The 22,352-nt window shown below is 39.7% G+C and overlaps 1 pseudogene; it reads right to left on the bottom strand.

Moving 5' to 3' along the window:
- Nucleotides 1–235: 235 nt before the first annotated feature.
- LOC114497159 lies at nt 236–1,549 on the bottom strand (annotated as a pseudogene).
- Nucleotides 1,550–22,352: the final 20,803 nt, after the last annotated feature.

The raw sequence follows: 22,352 nt of genomic DNA, 5'->3' as shown, positions 1-22,352 counted from the left end.
CACTCATCCCTCCCTACCTCCCTCCCATTTCAAACAAGCATTTCTTTGAGATAAAAAAGAATAGCTATTCAGGATTCACCTTGCATCCCTGGGATAAATACCATTTGATAATGGTATATAATCCTTTTAATATATTGCTAAATTTGGCTTGTTAATATTTTGTTATTATAGAATTATACACCTGAAGCCTATATAATTTTATTAGCCAATGTCACCCCAACAAATTCAATTAGAAAAAAGAATCAGAAGGCACACACAAAGACTATGTGAACACAATGAATTCATCCATCTTGTGGCTTCAGACAACAATCTGCCTGTCTTCCTGAGGAGAAATCAATGAGGTTTTTTTTGCTGTTTCTGTAACAATCATTTTGGAATTCATGCACTATGCTCATTTGTATTTCAGTGCTTCCTCCCACTCAACAGAGGATTCAAAATTCTTGGGAACTGCTGGAAATATTGATTGCCTTTTACTTCAAAAGTCTTTCATACTGTGAACTCCTAAAGCTTTCCAGACAGTAAAGCTAATTACACAAACACCAAACCATGCATACAGTGAGCTCCAAGTCCCAGGGATCACAAAGCCAGGGAAGACCTACTCTCCAATAGAGCATTGCTGGACATGCTTCCCTTGTTGAACCATTCAGGGCTTCTATTTTTAGCCAATGATAATATAACAAACCCACTTAGCATTCCCACTGCAGCAAAAGTACCTAGAAAAAGTCAACCTTTAACCGGGAAAAAAACAGTCATTGGTGAACCCCTGGAGACTCTAGCCCAGATCACCATTCCCCAGTATCAGGGCCTGCAGTCTCCTTATTTAATTTGGTTTCTTAATATTTTATTCAGCATTTTTGCATTTATGTTCATTAGGGATTTTGGCCTACATATTTTTTTTTCTTTGTAGTGTCTTTGTCTGGTTTTGGTATCAGGGTAATGATGACCTCATAAAATGAATTTGGGAGCCTTCTCTTCTCTTCAATTTTTTGGAATTATTTGAGAGTAATTTTTTTTAATGTTTGGTAAAATTTACCTGTGAAGGCACCTTGTCCAAGATTTTGTTTGTTGGGAGTTTTTTGATTATTGATTCAATTTCATTAGCAGGTATCAAATCTATTTAGATTTTCTGTTTCTTCCTCATTCAGTCTTGGAAAATTCATGTTTCTAGGAATTTATTTATTTTTTCCAGTTTGTCCAATTTTATTGGTATATAATTATTTATAGTATTTTCTTATAATCCTTTGTATTTCTGGGGTGTCAATTGTCACTGCTCAGAGGCAGCAGCTCAAAAAGTGCCAGGGACATTTGGATATATTGGGGAACAACTGAACTGACTAGCTTCGTGGCAAGGGCTGGAGGGAGAGGGGGAGAAGTGGAGAGGCAGCTCTCTTTTGGGGTGGAAGTGTTGGCAGGCACAATTGTTCTTTTGTCAAATTCTCTTCCCACCAAGTCATCCTAGCACAGATGGATGCAAAATCTGTGCTTTCCAGTAACCTAACACTGTTCACCCTGCTCTGGTGATTCCCTGAGATCTCACCTCACCCAACATGTGTGCCTAAGTCAAGTCTATTTCAGTGGCTTTGTCAAAAAAGTGGACTCAGCTCATGCTATGGACTTTCCTAGCACCTGTCAAAGGTCCACAAACCATAAAAAAGCAGCAGCAGGACTCATCACGCTCTATAGCACTTGCTAAGTGGCACCAATCCTGGCAAGAGGGACAACCAGTCTCAACTTGCATTGTAACTCTCATCAGGTGGCCACAAAGGTAATGTAAGTGGACTTGGCTTAAAATATACCTTCAACTAAGTAGTCACAAGTGGCAGCTGGCCTCAAGTCATATCATTGTGCCCACCAAAGGGTTCCAGCTCAACACTAGAAGCAGCCAAACTCATATGGCAAGGTAGTCTCTCCCAAGCATCTACAAGTCCAGGACAAGAAGAAACCAACCACAGATCACTTCATAGCTTCTACCAGGATGTCTCAAGCCTGATTCAAGTTGCAGCAAATTTTGGCCTGCAATGGAGCCCCTCCCAAGAAGATCCAAAACCAATATACCTGGTGACCACACCAGAGCACCACCCAACCAGCTCCACAATAACATAACTGAAAGGCACACTCAGAGAACCACTAAAGTGACTCCCACTCCATGTAATCATCCCCTGCACAACAACTCTAATGCTATAGCCATAGCCAGAATTCACAGCCAGTCAACCTGAAGGTGAATCACACTCTATGATGTGCCAACAGTAATAAAGGCTCAATTAAAAAAGGAGAGCACACATAACCCACACAAGGACCAATCCATGAGCTCATACAACCACACAAGGACACAAGTGGAGCATCCAATTCAGCTGACGAAGGAGAGTGTACGACTGGACCTCACAGGACACCTACTACATAAAAACACTCTGCCAAGACAGGGAGACATAGCACATTTACATAACACATAGAAACAAACATACAGACTCAGTTTTAGCAAAGAAACAAAGAAATATGTCCCAAATGAAAGAGGACAAAACTCAAGAAACAGAAATCATGAATGGAGATGGGCAATCTGCCAGATATATAGTTCAAGCACTAGTTATAAATATGCTTAAATGAAACTAGAGGAATAGAAAAACTCAGTGAGAACTTCAACAAAGAGGTAGAAAAACATAAAAAACGGACATAGAAATCATAAAAAATGCATTAGAAGGTATCAGAAATAGATTAGATGAAGCAGAAGATTAAATCAATGATTTGGAAGACAAAGTAGTAGAAAACACCTAATCAAGAAAGCAAAAAGAAATAAGAATTTTAAAAATGAGGATAGGTAAGGGACCTTGGAGACAACATCAAGTGTACCAACATACACATCACTGGGGTACCAGAAGAAGAGAGAGACTAAGAAATTGAACTTATTTGAAGAAATAATGATTAAAAATGTCCCTAACCAGGTGAAGAAAAGAGACATAGATGTCCAGGAAGGACATAGAGTCCCAAATACATGGACCCAAAAAGCCCACACCAAAACACATGATAATTAAAATGCTAAAGGTTAAGGACAAATAGAGAATATAAAAAACATCATGTGAAAAACAGTTATTTATGAGGGAGATATCATGGCTGTCAGCTGATTTCTCAACAGAATCATTGCAACCAGGAGGGACTGGCATGAAATATTCAAAGTGATGAAAAACAAAAATGTACACCTAAGATCACTCTACCTAGAAAGGCTATTATTTATGATCAAAGGAGAGATAAAGAGCTACCCAGAGAAGAAAAAGCTAAAGGAGTTCAGTATTATAAGAAATGTTAAAAAGAGGACTTCCGGCCAAGACAGAGGCGTAGGTAGACACACCATGCCTCCTCACACAACCAAAATAAGAACAACAACAATTTAAAAACAAAAAAACAACCAAAACTGAGAGAAAATTGAACTGTATGGAAGTCCAACAATCAAGGAGTTAAAGTAGACATATTCATCCAGACTGATAGAAGGGGTGCAGTCGGGTTACCAGGTGGATAGGACTCTTGGCAAAGTGGTGGTTGGCGGATCCTGGGTGCTCAAGGCAGCAGCTAGCGGACCCAGAGAGTCAGCAGATTTTGGAGGAGCATTATGCACAAGGCAGCTGGTGGACCAGGCAGTCCCACATTTATGAGCAGATAAACCAGGAGAAACTGGGGAGTGAGACAGACTGCGCAACCCAGGGTCCCAGCAGAGGGAAATAAAGCCTCAAAACACTGATTGAAAACACCTGTGGGGGTTGAGGTGCTGGGAAAATCTCCCAACCTCACAATAGAGTTCCTTGGAGAGACCCACAAGGCTCCAGAATGTACACACACCCACCCACCTGGGAATCAGCACCAGAAGGGGCCAATTTGCTTGTGGGAAGCAGAGAAAGTGACTGAAATCCAGAAAAGAGCAGAGCAAGTGCCACTGTTCCCTCTCAGACCCCTCCACAACATACAGTGTCACAACGCAGCAACTGGGTTGCCCTGCGCTGGTGAACACCCAAGGCTCCGCTCTTCACTGCATAGCAGGCTTGTCAAAACAACAACAACAACAACAACAACAACAACAAAACTGGCCCAAATGAAAGAACAGATCAAAGCTCCAGAAAAAATACAACTAAGCAATGAAGACATAGCCAACCTATCAGATGCCCAGTTCAAAGCATAGGTAATCAGGATGCTCACAGAATCGGTTCAATTTGGTTGCAGATTAGGTGAAAAAATGAAGGCTATGCTAAGTGAAATAAAAGAAAATGTACAGGGAACCAATAGTGGTGGGAAAAAAATGAGGAGAGGCTGAGGAATCTCCAGGACATCTTTAAACATTCCAACGTCTGAATTATAGGGATACCAGAAGGAGAAGAGGGAAAGCAACAAGTGGAACAGTTATCTGAACAAATAATAAAGGAGAACTTCCCCATTCTGGCAAAGAAAATAGACTTCTGGGAAGTCCAGGAAGCTCAGAGAGTCCTAAAGAAGTTGAACCCAAGGAGGAACACACCAAAGCACATCATAATTACATTAGCCAAGGTGAAAATGAAGGAGAGAATCCTAGAAGCAACAAGAGATAAGGAGACAGTCACCTAGAAAGGAGTTCCCATCAGACTGTCAGCTGATTTCTCAAAAGAGACTTTACAGGCAAGAAGGGGCTGGAAAGAAGTATTCCAAGTTATGAAAGGCAAGGGCCTACATTCAAGATTGCTCTATCCAGCAAAGCTTTCATTTAGAATGGAAGGGCAGATGAAGTGCTTTTCAGATTAGGTCAAGTTCAAGGAGTTCATCATCACCAAGCCCTTATTTTATGAAATCTTAAAGGGACTCATCTAAGAAAAAGAAGATAAAAACATGTATAGTAAAATGACAGCAAACTCACAATTATTAGCAACCACACTTAAAAACAAAAACAAACTAAGCAAACAACTAGGACAGGAACAAAACCACAGAAATAGAGATCATGTGGAGGGCTAGCAAGAGAGCAATGGGGGGAGGATAGAGAGGGAAAATGTACAGAGTAAAAGTAGCGTAGATGGTAGGTAGAAAATAGACAGGGGGAGGGTAAGAATAGTATGGGAAATATAGAAGCTAAAGAATTTATAAGTATGACATGCACGTGAACTAAAGGTGGGGAATGTGGGTGGGAGGGGGTGTGCAGGGTGGAGGGGAGTGAAGGGTGGAAAACAGGACAACTGTAATAGCATAATCAATAAAATATATTAAAATATAAAAAAGTTAAAAAAATGTTAAAAAGAATGATAAAAATACAAGTAACAAAATACAGGAAAGAAAAAAAATGCTAACTGACACAGGCAAACAGTCAAAGCAGTGGATCAACCAACTATAAAGCTATTACAAAGGTTAAAAGACAAAAACCGGAAGCTCATGTATAACAGCAACAATAAAGGTGTACCTACAAATGCGCACGCACACACACACACCCACACACACGCGCAAAAAACATGACCAAAACATAAATGAGATAAAGGAGCATAAAAATTGTAGTGATTTTAGGTTGTGATCTAACTTAAGCAACCATCAACTTTAAATAGATGACTATAAACAAAGCCTGGTATATAGGAAATACATGGCAAGTACCAACAAGAATTCTGCAAAAGGAATACAAAAAAAAGAGAAAGAGCTCCAAAACAACACTATAGAAAATCATCAACATATAAGAGAGCAAGAAAATAAGAAAGGAGAGAGCCCTGGCCAGGTAGCTCAGTTGGTTCTAGAGTGTTGTTCTGATACACCTGATACAGGTTGCAGGTTTGGTTGTGGTAAGGAAACATGTAAGAATCAACCAATAAATGCATTAGTAAGTGGAACAACAAATCAATGTTTACCTCTCTCTCTCTCTTTTTCTTTAAAATCAATAAATGGCTATACTGGTGTAGCTCTGTTTGTTGGAACATCCTCCTATACACCAGAAAGCTATGGGTTTGATTCCCAGTCAGGGCACATATCTAGATTGCTGGTTCAACTCCTGGTCAGGGCACATGTGGGAAGCAACCAGTGTTTCTTACATTGATGTCTATATCTCCCTCTATCTCTAAAAATCAATAAGTATATTAAAAAACTAAAAATAAATAAATAAGAAAAGAAGAGAGAAGAACTACAAAAACAATTAGAAAACAATAAAAAGGAAATAACTACAGACCTATCAGTAATCACTTTAAATGTCAGTGGACTAAATGCTTTGATCAAAAGACATAGGGTGTCTAGACAGACTTCTGGCCAAGATGGAGGCATAGATAGACACACTGCCTCCTCACACAACCAAAAGGAGGACAACGATAATTTAAAAACAAAAAACAACCAGAACTGACAGAACATAGAGCTGTATGGAAGTCCGACAACCAAGGAGTTAAAGAAGAAACATTCATCCAGACCAGTAGGAGGGGCAGAGACATGCAGGTGGGTGGAGAGGTCTTGTGGCAAGGTGGTGGTGGCTGGCTGGCAAGGCAGCAGCTAGTGGAGCCAGTGGTCCCACATCTGCACACAGATAAACCGAGAGGAACAACTAGGAGCAAAACACACCACACAAACCAGAGCCCCAGCATGGGGAAATAAAGCCTCAAATCACTCATTGAAAACACCCATGGGGGTGGAGGCAGTGGTGGCAGAAATTCCCAGCCTCACAGGAGAGTCCGTTGGAGAGAACCACAGGGTCCTAGAACTTACACAAACCCACCCATGGGAAATCAGCACCAGAAGGACCCACTTTGCTTGTGGGTAGTGGAGCAACTGAGAAAACCAGCAGAGAGCAGAGCAAGTACCATTGTTCCCTCTTAGACCCCTTCCCCCTCATACAGCTTCACAAGGCAGTGATGTGGATTACCCCACCCTGGCAAATACCTAAGGCTATGCCCCTTACTACTAACAGTTGTGCTGAGAAAAAAAAAAAATGGTGCAAATGGAAGAACAGATCAAAGCTCCAGAAAAAATACAACTAAGTAATGAAGACATAGCCAACCTATCAGATACACAGTTCAAAACACTGGTAATCAGGATGCTCACAGAATTGGTTCAATTTGGTTGCAAATTAGATGAAAAAAATGAAGGCTACACTAAGTGAAATAAAGGAAAATGTACAGTGAACCAATAGTGGTGGGAAGAAAACTGGGACTCAAATCAATGGAGTGAACCAGAAGGCAGAAAGAAATATTCAACCAGAAAAGGATGAAGAAACAAGAATTCAGAAAAAAATGCGGAGAGGCTTAGGAACCTCCAGGACATCTTTAAATGTTCCAGCATCCAAATTATAGGGTTGCCAGAAGGAGAAGAGGAAGAGCAAGAAATCAAAAACTTATTTCCAAAAATGACGAAGGAGAACTTTCCCATTCTGGCAAAGAAAATAGACTTCTGGGAAGTCCAGGAAGCTTAGAGCGTCCTAAAGAAGTTGAACCCAAGGAGGAACACACCAAAGCACATCATAATTACATTAGCCAAGGTGAAAATGAAGGAGAAAATCCTAGAAGCAACAAGAGATAAGGAGACAGTCACCTAGAAAGGAGTTCCCATCAGACTGTCAGCTGATTTCTCAAAAGAGACCTTGCAGACAAAAAGGGGCTGGAAAGAAGTATTCCAAGTCATGAAAGACAAGGAACTACTTCCAAGATGACTCTGTCAACAAAGCTTTCATTTAGAATGGAAGGGCAGATAAAGTGTTTCCCAGATAAGGTCAAGTTAAAGGAGTTCATTATCACCAAGCTCTTATTATATGAAATCTTAAAGGGATTTATCTAAGAAAAAGAAGATAAAAAATGTGAACAGTAAAATGACAGTAAACTCACAATTATTAACAACCGCACCAAAAACAAAAACAAAAGCAAACTAAGCAAATAACTAGATCAGGAACAGAACCACAGAAATGAAGATCAAATGGAAGGTTATCAACAGGGGAGTGGGAGGGGGAGAGAGAGTGGGAAAAGGTATAGAGAATAAGTAGCATAGGTAGTAGGTGGAAAATAGACAGGGGGAGGTTAAGAATAGTGTAGGAAAAGTAGAGGCCAAAGAATTTATATGTATGACCCATGGACATGAAAGAAAGGTGAGGGGAACATGGGTGGGAGGGGATGTGCAGGGTGGAGGGGAATAAAAGGGGAAAAATGGGACAACTGCAATAGCATAATCAATAAAATATATTTAAAAAAGACATAGGGTATCTAGATGGATAGCAGTACATATCTAGCATAGATGGATAGCATATTCATACATATAATGCCTACAAAAGACCCACTTTAAATTGAAAGACATCACAGACTAAAAGTAAAGGGATGGAAAAATTAATATATTCATGCAAAGAGAAACAGTAATGCTGAAATAGCAACACATATCACAAACTAGACTTGAAAAACAAACACTGTAGCAAGAGAAAAAGAAGGGCATATCATAATGGTATAAGAATCATTCTAACAAGAAGACATAACTCTCATAAAAATCTATACATGCAACATAGGAGCATGTAAATGTATAAAGCAAATATTGATGGACATAAAGAAAGAGATGAACATATATTGATGGACATAAAGGAAGAGATACAGTAATAGGGAGGACTTTAACACCCACTGGCATCAATGAATAGATCACCCAGACAGAAAATCATAAGCAACAAAAAATAGTGGCCTTAAATGAAACATTAGACCAGATAATCTTAATTGATATTTCTAGAACATTTAAACCAAAAGTAGCAGAATGTACATTCATTTCAAGTGCACATGGAACATTTTTCAGGATATACTACATTTTAGGCCACAAAACAAGTCTCAATAAGTTTAAGATTGAAATCATACCAAGAATTCTCTCTGAACACAATGTTATGAAACTAGAAACTAATGTCAGGAAGAAAACCAATAAACACACAAATACATGAGGATAAATAACAAACACATTACTAAGCAACAAATGAGTTAACAATGAGATCAAAGAAGAAATAAAAAGATACATTTTATTTGTATCAAACTGATACAAATAAAAATGAAAAGGTGATGACCCAAAATCTTTGGGACACACCTGAAACAGTTCTGAAAGGTTTTCTTAGGCTCCACTGAGGAATAAATGTCAATCAGCCACAAAGTTAGGCAATATAGAGCTTTATTGGGGTTTGCTTATATCTGGGCTAGGTTCCCTGGTCCGCATGGTGGGGCCGAAGAAGTCGTGCCCAAACAGGGAATACGGCAGGGTTTTATTTTGGGTTGGCTTTCTCTGTGGGAGCTGGGGATTGGTCCCTTTTGAACAAAGCGGCAATATATTATTGGTGGTTCTCTTTGGGCTCAGGTTGCCAGGCGGATATCCATTTAGGCAAAGCCCACCATTTCGGCTCCCTGGGTTGATGTCAGCCATCTTTTCTGTGTTGTAGTACGGCCGCCATTTTGTCCTACCCTACCCATCCTGACAAGTTCTGAGAGGGAAATTCATCCAATATAGGTCTACCTTAAGAAACAAGAAAAACTGCAAATAAACAATCTAACTTTCTGCTAAAAGAAACTAGAATAACAGGACAAACAAAGCCCAAAGAATGGAGAACAAGGGAAATAAATAAAGATCAGAGCAAAAATAAACAAAATGAAGTCTAAAAAACAATGTAAACTATCAATGAAACCAAGAGCTTTTTCTTTGGAGACATAAACCAGATTGATAAACCTTTAATCAGTTTGGTTAAAGGAAAAAAGAAACAGGAATCAAATAAATAAATCAGAAATAAAAGAGTAGCAGTGACAACCAACATCCTGGAAATTCAAAGCATTATAAGAAAATACTACAAGCAAATATATGCCAAAGAATTAGATGGCATGGAAAAATGGAATAAATCCTAGAAACATAAATCTTCCAAGGTTGAATCAGGAAGAAACAGAAAATCTGAACAGATCAATAACTGCTAATGAAATCAAATCGATAATCAAAAATCTCCCAACAATAAAAGTCCTGGACCAGATGGCTTCACAGGTGAATTTTACCAAATATTAAAAAAAGATTTAACACTTACCCTCAAACTATTCCAAAAAATTGAAGATGGTGAATGAACCCAAGTTCATTTTATGGGTTAGCATTACCCTGATACCCAAACCAGACAAAGACACTGTAAAAAAAGAATTATAGGGATCATGAACATAGATGCAAAAATACTCAACAAAATCTTTTGTCTAAAATATTTTTGTTGATTGTGACATTACAGTTTTCTCAATTTCTTCTCCTTTATCCTCCCTCTGCCCTGCACTCCCAACCCTCCAATACCCCCACTTAGTTCATGTCCATGGGTTGAACATATAAGTTCTTTGAGTTCTCTGTTTCCTATACCATCTTTTATCTCTTCCTGTCTATTTTATGGCTACCAATTATGCTTCTTCTTCCTTGTACCTTTCCCCTCCTATTCCTCCCTTCCCCTGATGCAAACACTGGCCTGCAGTGTCCATGGCATTATGGATGAGACATGAGACAAATTCACATGGACTACTGAGTCCTGTGGAGGAAAAGGGAAAGCACAGCTACTCTCTCAAGGGGAGAGCTCCTCAGAGTGGCCTAGCCACTCTCTCAAGAGGAGAGTGCACCAACCCTTGCCTTGACAAGCTTTTATTGAGTTCATTTTGCACAAGAATATAGGTAAAGCTCATTAATCATTATCAGGCAGTAAGAATCAAACATACAAAGAACTCTGAGGGCCCATTTTGAGTCAGGGTCAGATAGCTAAAGAGCCATAAAACTTTGAGGAACAAACTCACTTCTCATTTAATTGAGAGCATTCTAAACAAAGCAGGTTTCACAGGATTTTACGTATTCTTTCTTAGGTCAGATTGCCCTAGGGAACCTGCCCTTTCCAGCACAGGGCAACACCCACCACTAGCATTGTTTCAGGCTTAAGTCAGGCAGGGGAAGTAAAGTAGCCAAGAGATTAGGAGACTTCTTGCAGACAGAATGAGGACTCAGGCTACGTCAAAGCCCAGGGGTAAGGGTCCATCACACCCTTTTGCTATAGTCCCCCAAGTCCTTTCTTGGGGCCTCCACATGATCATGCCTGTCTTAAGTGGTTCCCCCCTTGGGGAATCTTACCCATCATTGGCTAACTGATGAAGCATTGGGGGCCAGGCAGGGTGAAGTAAAAGGAGCAGAAGAAGCACCCCTGCCAGGGAAACAAGCTTTGTTTCAGTGGCTTATGGTCTGAATGTCATTCACTCAGCCTTAGCCATTGGGAGGGGGGGGCAGTTACAGCTTCTGAAACAAGGCAGGGAAGTTCTCAACATTCCCCCTCTTCACTGAAACCCCTCCATGTGATTTCTATTTCTCTAATTATATTCCGGTTCTAGTTGTTTGCTTAGTTTTTGTTTTCATTGTTTTTCTTTTATTTTATGTTCATTTATTGATAGTTGTGAGTTTGTTTTCAGTTTATTGTTCATATTTTTATCTTCTTTTTCTTAGACAAGTCCTTTTAACATTTCATATAATAACGGCTTGGTGATGATAAATTCCTTTAACTTGACCTTATCTGGGAAGCACTTTATCTGCCCTTCCATTCTAAATGAAAGCTTTGCTGGATATAGTAATCTTGGATGTAGGTCATTGCCTTTCATGACTTGGAATACATCTTTCCATCCCCTTCTTGCCTGCAAGGTTTGTTTTGAGAAATAAGCTGATAATCTTATGGACACTCCTTTGTAGGTAACCATCTCCTTTTCTCTTGCTGCTTTTAGGATTCCCTCTTTATCTTTAATCTTGGGTAACTTAATGATGATGTGTCCTGGTGTGTTCCTTTTTGGGTCCAACTTCTTTGCGACTCTCTGAGATTCCTGGACTTCCTGGAAGCCTATTGCCTTTGCCAGATTAGGGAAGTTTTCCTTCATTATTTGTTCAAATAAGTTTTCAATTTCTTGCTGTTGTTTTTCTCCTTCTGGCACCCCTACAATTCAGATATTGGAACATTTCAGGCTGTTCCAGAGGTCTGTAAGTCTCTCTTCACCTTTGTGAGTTCTTGTTTCTTCATTCTGTTCTGGTTGGATGTTTATTTTTCCCTTTTGTTCCAAATCATTGATTTGAGTTCTGGTTTTCTTCCTGTCACTGGTGGTTTCCTAAATATTTTGCTTTATTTCATATTGGGTATCTTTCATTTGTTCTTTCCATTTTAGACCAAGCTTGAATCAGTTCTGTGAGCATTTTGATTACCAGGGCTTTAAATTCTCCATCAGATAGGTTGGCTATCTCCTCATTGCTTATCTCTCTTTCTGAAGTTTTGCTCTGTTCTTTCATTTGGGCCCTATTTCTTTGTCTAGGCACACCTGTTAAATTGTAAGGGAGTTGGGCCTTAGGTATCCACCAGGGCAGGGCCCCCTTTTCTGTGCTGTGGCACTGCCTGTGGGGGAGAGGCCAAAGAGAGAGCAATGCAGTTTGCCTTCCAGCTCTAGCCCATTTTTCAATGAACTCTTGTGTGAGGCTGGGAGTTTCTCCCAACACGGAAACCACCATAGTCCACAGTGAACTCTGAGTCTCAGTTTTGCCTTCAGCCAGCCCTCCCCACTTGGTCTGCCTCACTGAGGTTTTACTGAGCCAGCCCCAGCTGCATGGTCCACAGCCTTGTCTATTGGTCTAGTTGTTCTGGTTTACTTTTTCTTTAATTTCTTGGTTGTTGGAGTTCCATGACGTTTGATTTTCTGGCACTTCTGGTTGTTTATTGATTTTAGGTTTGTTGTTATCCTCCTTTTGTCTGTGCGAGGAAGTGAAGCTCAACAAAATCTTTAAAAAACTGAACTCAGCAGTACAATCAAGATCATACACTTTGTTCCTGGATGCAAGCTTGGTTCAAAATCTGAAAATAAATAGTCATGATATACCACATAAATAAAATGAAGCATAAAAATCATGATCATATCAATAATGCAGAAAGAGCATTTGACAAAATTCAACATCCATTTATGATATGAACAAACTAGCAGAGTGGAAATAGAGGAAATATATCTCAACAATATAATTGCCATACATAACAAACCTCCAGATAACATTATCCTCAATAGTATAAAACTGGAAGCTATTTCTTTAAGATCAGAAACAAGGCAATGACATGCACTTTCACCACTTTTGTTCAATATATTGGAAGTCTTAGCCCCAGCAATCATACAAGAAGAAATAATAGGAATCTAAATTGCAAAGGAAGAAATAAAACTGTCATTATTTGCAGATGACATGATATTATATAGAGAAAACCCTAAAGATTCACCAAAAAACTATTAAAATAAATAAATTCAGCAAATTATCAAAATACAAAATAAATATTTGGAAATTAGTTGCAGTTTTATACACCAATAATGAACTATCAGAAAGAAAATGTTTAAAAACACTGTAGAGCAAGTGATATAAAGGAAAGAATAACCAAATGGGATTACATCAAATTAAAAGCTTCTGAATAGTTAAAGAAAACATCGGTAAAATGAAAGGGGAAACAACTGTATGGGAAAATATATTTGTCAATGATACCTCAGACAAGGGTTTGATCTCCAGAATATATAAAGGACTCACATGACACCACACCATGAAGACAAAAAATCCAATTAAAAAATGGGCAAAGAACTTGACCAGACACTTTTCCAAGGAGGACATACAGAGGGCCCAGAGACATATGCAAGGATACTTAGCATCACAATCATCAAAGAGATGCAAATTAAAACCACAATGAGTTACCACTTCACACCAGTCAGAATGGTCATCATAAACAAATCAATAAACAACAAGTGCTGGCAAGGTTGTGAAGAAAAGGGAACCCTAGAGCACTGTTGGTGGGCACGCAGACTTGTGCAGCCACTGTGGAAAACAGTATGGAATTTCCTCAAAAACTAAAATGGAACTGCCTTTCAATCCAGTGATCCCACTGCTGGGACTATACCCTAAGAATCACGAAACACCATTTTAAAGGAACCTATGCACCCCAATGTTCACAGAACCACACTTTACAATAGCCAAGTGCTTGAAGCAACCTATCTGCCCATCAGTAAATGAGTGGATCAAAAAACTGTGGTATGTTTACACAATGGAATGCTATACAGCAGAAAGAAGGAGCTCCTACTTTTTGTGACAGCATGGATGGAACTGGAGAGCATTATGCTAAGTGTAATAAACCAGGCAGTGAAAGAGAAATACCATATGTTCTCACCTTTTAATGAAACCTAATCAGCAAAACACGGAAGCAAGCAAAATAGCACCAGAGACATTGAAATAAAGAACAAACTGAAAGTGACCTAAGGAGGTAGGAGGAGCATAACGGGGGAAAGAAGGGAAAGGGTCAAGTCAAGGAACATGTATAAATGGCCAATGGACAAAGACAATGAGGGTAGATTGAATGTGGGAGGTGGGGGAGGGCAGGGGAGAGTAATGAGAGAAAAATTGGGTCAGCGATAACAAATGATAATAAAAATAATATTTTAAAAAAGAAGAAGTTGAAACTCTCCTCAGTGAATCTTGGCCCAAGTTACCACCTCAGCTGAGCATTTCAATGAGACTTCAATGGCTAAAATACAGCATAGAGAATATAGTGAATAATACTCTAATGACTATTTATGGTGTCCAATATGTACAAGACTTATTCGGGTGATCATTTTGTAAGCTATATAAATGTCTAATTATAGTGTCGTATACCTGAAACTAATATAATATTATACATCAACTATAATTGAAAAATAAAATAAAAAAGCCCTCACCAACAAAAATAAAGATATAAAAGAAGACAATCTCTTAATAAATGGTACTGGGAAAACTGGACAGACACACACAAAAATGAAATTAGACTACTGTCTTACACCATATGCAAAAATAAAATCAAAATGGATTAAAGCGTTAAATGTAAGAATTAAAACCTAAAACTCCTAGTAGAGAGTGTGGCGGGGGATGCAGATGTCTGTCTGAGCATAGAGGTCCGGCTAGTGCTTGCAACTAGGGAGCCTGAGTCTGGGGCCTTGGCCCTGGATAGGTGGTGACTGCTGGGCTGTGAGCCAGTCTTGGCCTTTTTGATTAGGCCTCCCCTGGTGCTGGTGGGGGCACTGTGAAACAGAAAGGAGGCCAGGTAAGGATCATGAGCTGACAAGTAGAAGGCCAAATGGCTCCCTCCTCTGCTGGGGTGGATGTGAAGGCAAAGATGGACACATTAGAGGAGGAGAGCTTGGCGCTATCTGTCTCTTCCACCTCTGATGCAGAATTTGATATTGTGGTTGGATGCCTATTTAATTGTTTTTTAAATTAAAACTTTTATTATCATAATATTTAAACATAAAAAATTGAAAGAATAGAGAATTATCTGTATACCCACTACCCATATTTAACAGTTGTTAACATTTTGCCATATTATTCTTAACATATAAATACATCTTACATAACCAACTATAAATCTAACACCTTCTTCATAAAAAACATCTAACATTCAGTTCTTACTCAAATGTCTCTAACATGTCTTTAGGAGCCTATTTTTTCTAACCAGATCCAATTAAAATTCATTCAGTGCATTTGGTTGTAGTGTCTCCTTAATCACTTTTAGTTTACAACAATCTCCAAGCTTTCCTTTTTGTTGTTGACATTGACCTTTTTAAAAAGGCCAAATTCTGGTCAATATGGAGGCTCAGGTAGATCACTTTGTCTCTTTGCACAACCAAAAGAAGGACAACAACAAATTGAAAAACAAAAAAATAACCAGAACTGCCAGAAAAACAAACTGTATGGAAACTGACAACTAAGGAGTTAAAGAAGAAATTTTCATCTAGACCAGTAGTAGGGGTGGAGATACGCAGTTGGGGCAGAGAAGACTTGCAGCAGGGCAGAATTTGGAGGACCAGGGAAGGTGAGGTAACAACTGGCAGAGTGGGCAGTCACACATTTGCACATGGATAAACTCAAAGGAACAACTAGGGAGCAAGACAGACTGTGCAACTCAGGGTTCTAGCTCAGGGAAATAAAGTCTCAAAACCGCTGACTGAAAAAACCTATGGGGTTAGAGGCAGCAGAAGAAATTCCTAGCTCCCCAGGGGAGTTCATTGGAGAGACCCACAGGGTCCTAGAATGTACACCCACCAGGAAATCAACACCAGAAGAGTCCAATTTGCTTGTGGGTATCAGAGGAAGTGACTGAAAGCAGGCCAAGAGCTAAGCAAGAGGCATTGTTTTTTCTCGGACTACTCCACCCACATACAATACCGCTACATATCAAATCTGGCTGCCCCACCCTAGCAATACATAAGGCTCTTTATGTGCCAAGACAAAAAATATATGGCCCAAGTGAAGAAACAGATTGAAGCTCCAGAAAAAAATACAACTAAGCAATGAAGAGATAGCCAACCTATCAGATGCACAGTTCAAAACACTGGTCATCAGGATGCTCACAGGAATGGTTGAATATGGTTGCAAAATACAGGAAAAAGTGAAGGCTATGAAAAGTGAAATAAAGAAAAATGTACAGGGGACCAACAGTGACAAGAAGGAAACTGGGACTCAAATCAATGGTTTGCAGCAAGAGGAAGAAATAAACATTCAATCAGAACAGAATGAAGCAACAAGAATTCAAAAACTGAGGAGAAGCTTAGGAACCCATGGGATAACTTTAAATGTGCCAACATCCTAATCATATGGGTGCTAGAAGGAGAATAGGAAGATCAAGAAATTGAAAACTTACTTGGAAATATAATGAAGTAGAACTTCCCTAACCTGACAAATGGATATCCAGGAAATCCAGGAAGCCCAGAGAGTCCCAAAGAAGTTGGACCCAAGGAAGCACACATCAAGGCACATCATAATTACATTACCCAAGATTGAAGAAAAGGAGAGAATCTTAATAGGAGCCAGAGAAGTGGAGAGAATTACCTACAAAGAAGTTCCCATAAGACTGATTTCTCAAAACAAACCTTGTAGGCAAGAAAGGGCTCAAAAGAAGTATTCAAAGCTATGAAAGGCAAGGACCTACACCGAAGATTACTATGTCCAGCAAAACTATCACTTAGAATGGAAGGGCAGATAAAGTGCTTCCCAGATAAGGTCAAGTTAAAGGAGTTCATCATCAAGAAGCCCTTATTATATGAAATGTTAGAGGGACATATCTAAGAAAAAGAAGATAAAAAACTATGAAGAGTAAAATGACAAGAAACACAACTATTAACAACCGATCCTAAAAAACAAACAAAAAACCCCACCAAAAACAAAAATGACTAAGCAAACAACTAGAACAGGAACAGACTCACAGAAATAGAGATCACATGGATGGTTATTATGGGGAGGAAAAGGGGAAAGAATGGGGGAAAAGGTATAGGAAACAAGAAGCATAAACTATAGGTACAAAATAGGGTTGGTTAAAAATAGTATGGGGAATGGAGAAGCCAAAGAACTTAGGTGTATGATCCATGGACATGAACTGAGGTGGGGGAATAATGGTGCATGGGGGGGGGTACAAGGTGGTGGGGAATAAAGGAGAGAAAAAACTGGGACAACAGTAATAGCATAATCAATAAAATATATTAAAAAATAAAAAAATAAAGTCCAAGACAATTGACTTGCACAATATCCCACATTCTAGATTTTTCTCATCATTTCCTCACAGCAACTTTTTAAAAATTATATTTCCTTGATTATGGTATTACAGTTGTCCAAAATTTCCTCCCATTGCCTCCCCTCCACCCAGCACCCCCACTCCCCATGCAATCCTCACACCATTTTTCATGTCCATGGTTATGTGTATACGTTCTTTGGCTACTCAGGTTTCTATACTGTACTTTACATCGCCATGACTATTCTTTGATTGCATTTTATGCTTCTTAATTTCCTCACCTCTTTATGCACACCCCCTCCCATCTGGCAACCATCAAAGGTGTCTCATATCCATAATTCTGTCTCTATTCTTCTTGTATGCTTAGTTTGTTTTTTTATTCACTTATAGATAAGTACTTATTGTCATTTTGTTGTTCAAGTTTTGATCTCTTTTTTCTTAAATAAGCCCCTTTAACATTTCATACAATAATGGTTTTGTGATGATGAACTCCTTTAGATTTTTCTGGTCTTGGAAGCTATTTATGTGTCCTTCAATTTTAAATGATAGTTTTGCTGTGTAGAACAGTCTTGGCTATAGGTCCCTGCTTTTCATGACTTTGAATATTTCTTGCAAATCCCTTCTAGCCTGCAAAGTTTCTTTTGAGATATCAGCTGACAGTCTATGAGAACTCCCCTGTAGGTAACTAACTTCTTTTCTTTTGCTGCTTTAAGATTCTGTCTTTATCTTACCCATTTGGCATTTTAACTATGATGTGTCCTTGGAGTGGCCTCTTTGCATTCATTCTTGTTTGGAACTCTGTCTACTGAACTTGCATGTGTATTTCCTTGCCAATTAGGGAATATTTCTTTCATTATTTTTTTTCAAAGAGGTTTTCCAATTCCTTGCTCTCTCTCTTCTCATTCTGGCACCCTTATGTGGCAAATGTTGGAATGCTTCAACTTGTCCAGAGGCTGCTCACACTATACTCAATTTATGGATTGTTTCTTCTCATTGTTCTGATTGCTTTTTTTTTCCCTTATGTTCCAAATCATTGATTTGTTTCTCAGCTACATCTATTGTACTATTGTTTCCCTGTAAATCTTTTTTTTTTATTTCAGTTAGTGTATCCTTCATTTCTGACTCAACTTTTTTATGCTGTTGAAGCCCTCACTAAGTTTCTTGAATATCTTGATATCCAGTGTTTTGACTCCTGCATCTGATAGATTGATTATCTCCATTTGTTTAATTCTTTTTCTGGAGTTTGGTATTTCATTTGGGCCTATGCTCCTTTGTCTCTTTATTTATCAGCCTTACTGTGTTTGATTTTATAGGTTAGGTAGAGCTTCTATGGACTCCCTGTCTTGGTAGTGTTGTCTAATGTAGTAGGTGTCCTATAGGGTCCAGTGGCACAGCCTCCATTATCATCCAAGCTGGGTTTTTTGAGGTGCCACCTTAGTGTGGGCTGAGTACACCCTCATTTTGTAATTGAACCTTTATTGCTATTGGCAGGTCAATGGGATTTACCCAGGTCAATCAGCTGCAAGGGCTGGTTGTGACCACTGACCATCAACTTCCATCTTCCATGGAGGATCAGGTTTGCAGGCATAGAGTGGTGGTGCTCTGATGTGGTCTGTAGTTGTCCACTAGGTGTGCAGACTCTGGAGTTTCCTGGGTGGTGCAGGCCAATGTCAGCCCCCACCTGTGTTTTTTCCTGTGACTACCCCTGCCTAAACTATAAAGCAATCTGAGATAGCTGCGACTTGTGTTGGGGCTGGAGATACCTAGACAAAGCCAAGCTGTGGATCTAGGCTGCTGCTGCTAGCTCCAGGCTTGGCCACTTAGCTGTTTTCTTGTTTGACAGGAATTTAGGAAGTCATAAAGCATGAACTGAGACAGGCATTCATATGGAAAAGTCACAGTTAACAGTTTGGGTGGGGCCTGTAATTTGCCATGAGAGGAGTCTCAAGAGATGTCTAGGGCAGTGTTAGCCAGGTTGATATGGATCTGCCTCCTGGCTCTGTGGCTCCATGGGGGAAGGCTCAGTAAAGTGACAATGGCCTCTGCCCCACTTTTCTCTCTGGAGAGAAAGCTGTCCCCTACTACCCACCTTGATGCCAAATACTTCGTTCCCTCTCTGTATGCCACTGGTGCCTTTCAAGTGGTGCCCCGGTGCTAGAGCTCAGAGGGGTGTACATCTGTGTAAGTCTGCATATGGGTTCCTTAAGGTGAACTGTTTGGGACTCTAGAATTTTCTTCTACTGACTCAATCACTGCTGGTTTTGCAGCCAGAAGTTATGGGGACTAATCTTCTTGACACCGAACCCTGGGCTGGGGGGGGCCTGTTGTGGGGCTAGGACTCCTTGCTCCAGAGATACCCCTCCTGAATTTTATCCACCACATATGGTTGTGGGACAAGCCAATTTCTTTTTTTCTGCCCCTCCTACCAGTCTGGATGGGTGTGGTTTCTTTAAATCCATTGTCATCAGACTTCCATTCAACCTGATTTCTGATGGTTCTGAGTGATGGTTGACCTATATTTTATTTGTAATTATTTGTAATTCTGCTGCCTCTGAACTCTGTTTCCTTGCTGATTTCTAATTGAAGGATTCAGCTTGGAATTTACATTAATATTGCTTTCTGTCTCAGCTCCAGTGCAATATATGATTTTCTTCTCACTGCTGACAGTCTTGTTTACTGCAAGCCTCTTTCTACACCACCATCTTGACCTGAAATTCTCTACACCCTATTTTGACTCTAGAAGCATTTATTTTATGCAAAAACTTAAATATGATTATGTTTACAAAAAGGCACACACAGTAAATTACCTATGCTGAAAAATGCCAGGAAACAGTATATTGATGCATCAGTGGTCTTTTAAAATTAATGTCAAAACTGAGCCCAGACTGTCAGGAAAAAAGCAAAAACACTAATTTCTCAATAGCACAAAGCTGAAAATTATAGCAATCCCAAACACCTCCAACTTTCCTTACAAAGTTGCCAAAGTCTAATTCTTTTAATTGACTTTTTTTTTTACATTAATAATAAGAATCTGGTAACAAATAAACCAAATAAATAAACAAATAAAACCAAATGTTGGACAGTCCTTACACCTTTAAAATCCCAAATAGTCCAACATAATCGCTGGCGTAAAAACCATTTTAAAGTGATATACTTTGTGAAATAATATGTACATTTATTACAAGTTATATTGAAATAAGATGGAGGAGAAGGCAAAATATGAAGTGATATGAACTCAATAATAATTTAAATTATTTTCTTACTATGATAAAAATCAGAAAGCAACATTTATAAAATTGCTACCACATCACTTTTCATAGCAGGAAACTGAAATCTGTACATTGCAGTTTTACAGAAAAGTAGGCAGGCAGAAAAAAATATTATACATAAAAGTTTCCAAAACCAGACTTCTGGCCAAGATGGAGGCATAGGTAGACACACTATGCCTTCTCACACAACCAAAATAAGGACAACAATTTAGAAACAAAATAACAACCAGAACTGACAGAAAATTGAACTGTATGGAAGTCTGACAACCAAGGAGTTAAAATAGACATATTCACCCAGAGCAGTAGGAGGGGCAGAGTTGGGTGGCTGGGTGGAAAGGGGTCGTGGCAAAAAAAGCAGTGGCACCAGGCATGCAAGGCAGCAGCTGACAGACCCTGGGCACGCAACATGGCAGCTAGCAGACCCTGGGTATGCAGGCAGTGGCTGGCAGACCCCAGGTGCAGGGTGACAATGGGCAGACCCAGCAAGACAGCGATTGTGAAGCGAGGCATGGTGCACAAGGCAGCTGGCTGACTGGGCATTCTCACATTTGCTTGCAGATAAACCAGGTGAAACTGGGGAATGAGACAGACCTCACAACTAAGGATCCCAGCTCTGGGAAATAAAGCATCAAAACACTGATTGAAAACACCTGTGCGGGTTGAGGTGCTGGGAGAGACTCCCAGCCTCAGGGGAGAGTTCACTGGAGAGTCCCAGGATGTACACAAGCCCACAAACATGGAAATCAGCACCAGAAGGGCTCAGTTTGCTTGGGGGAAGTGGCGAAAGGGACTGAAATCCAACAGAGAGTGGAACAAGCGCCATTGTGCCCCCTTGGACCCTGACTCCACAAACAGCATCGCAAGCCAGTTATATGAGTTGCCTCACCCTGGTGAACACCTAAGACTCCGCCCCTCACATGTAACAGGCACAACAAGACAAAAAAAAAAAAATGGCCCAAATGAAAGAACAGATCAAAGCTCCAGAGCAAATACAACTAAGCGACGAAGAGATAACCAACCTATCAGATGCACAGCTCAAAGCACTGGTAATCAGGGTGCTCACAGAATTGGTTCAATTTGGTCACAAATTAGATGAAAAAATGAAGGCCACACTAAGTGGAATGAAGGAAAATGCACAGGGAACCAAGAATGATGGGAAGAAAACTGGGACTCAAATCAATGGAGTGGACCAGAAGGAAGAAAGAAACAACCAAACAGAAAAGAATGAAGAAATAAGAATTCAAAACAATGAGGAGAGGCTTAGGAACCTCCAGGACACCTTTAAGTGTTCCAACATCCAAATTAAAGGGTTAGCAAAAGGAGAAGAGAAAGAGCAACAAGCGGAAAAGTTATTTGAACAAATAATATTGGAGAGCTTCCCCATTCTGGCAAAGAAAATAGACTTCCAGGAAGTCTAGGAAGCTCAGAGAGTCCCAAAGAAGTTGAACCCAAGGAGGAACACACCAAGGCACATCATAATTACATTAGCTAAGGTGAAAATGAAGGAGAGAATCCTAGAAGCAGCAAGAGATAAGGGGACAGTAACCTACAAAGGAGTTCCCATCAGACTGTCAGCTGATTTCTCAAAAGAGACC

The sequence above is a fragment of the Phyllostomus discolor genome, chromosome 5 (genome assembly GCF_004126475.2).
Source record: "Phyllostomus discolor isolate MPI-MPIP mPhyDis1 chromosome 5, mPhyDis1.pri.v3, whole genome shotgun sequence".
In the NCBI taxonomy this organism is placed as follows: domain Eukaryota; kingdom Metazoa; phylum Chordata; class Mammalia; order Chiroptera; family Phyllostomidae; genus Phyllostomus; species Phyllostomus discolor.
This window is presented reverse-complemented; position numbering and strand designations above follow the sequence as displayed.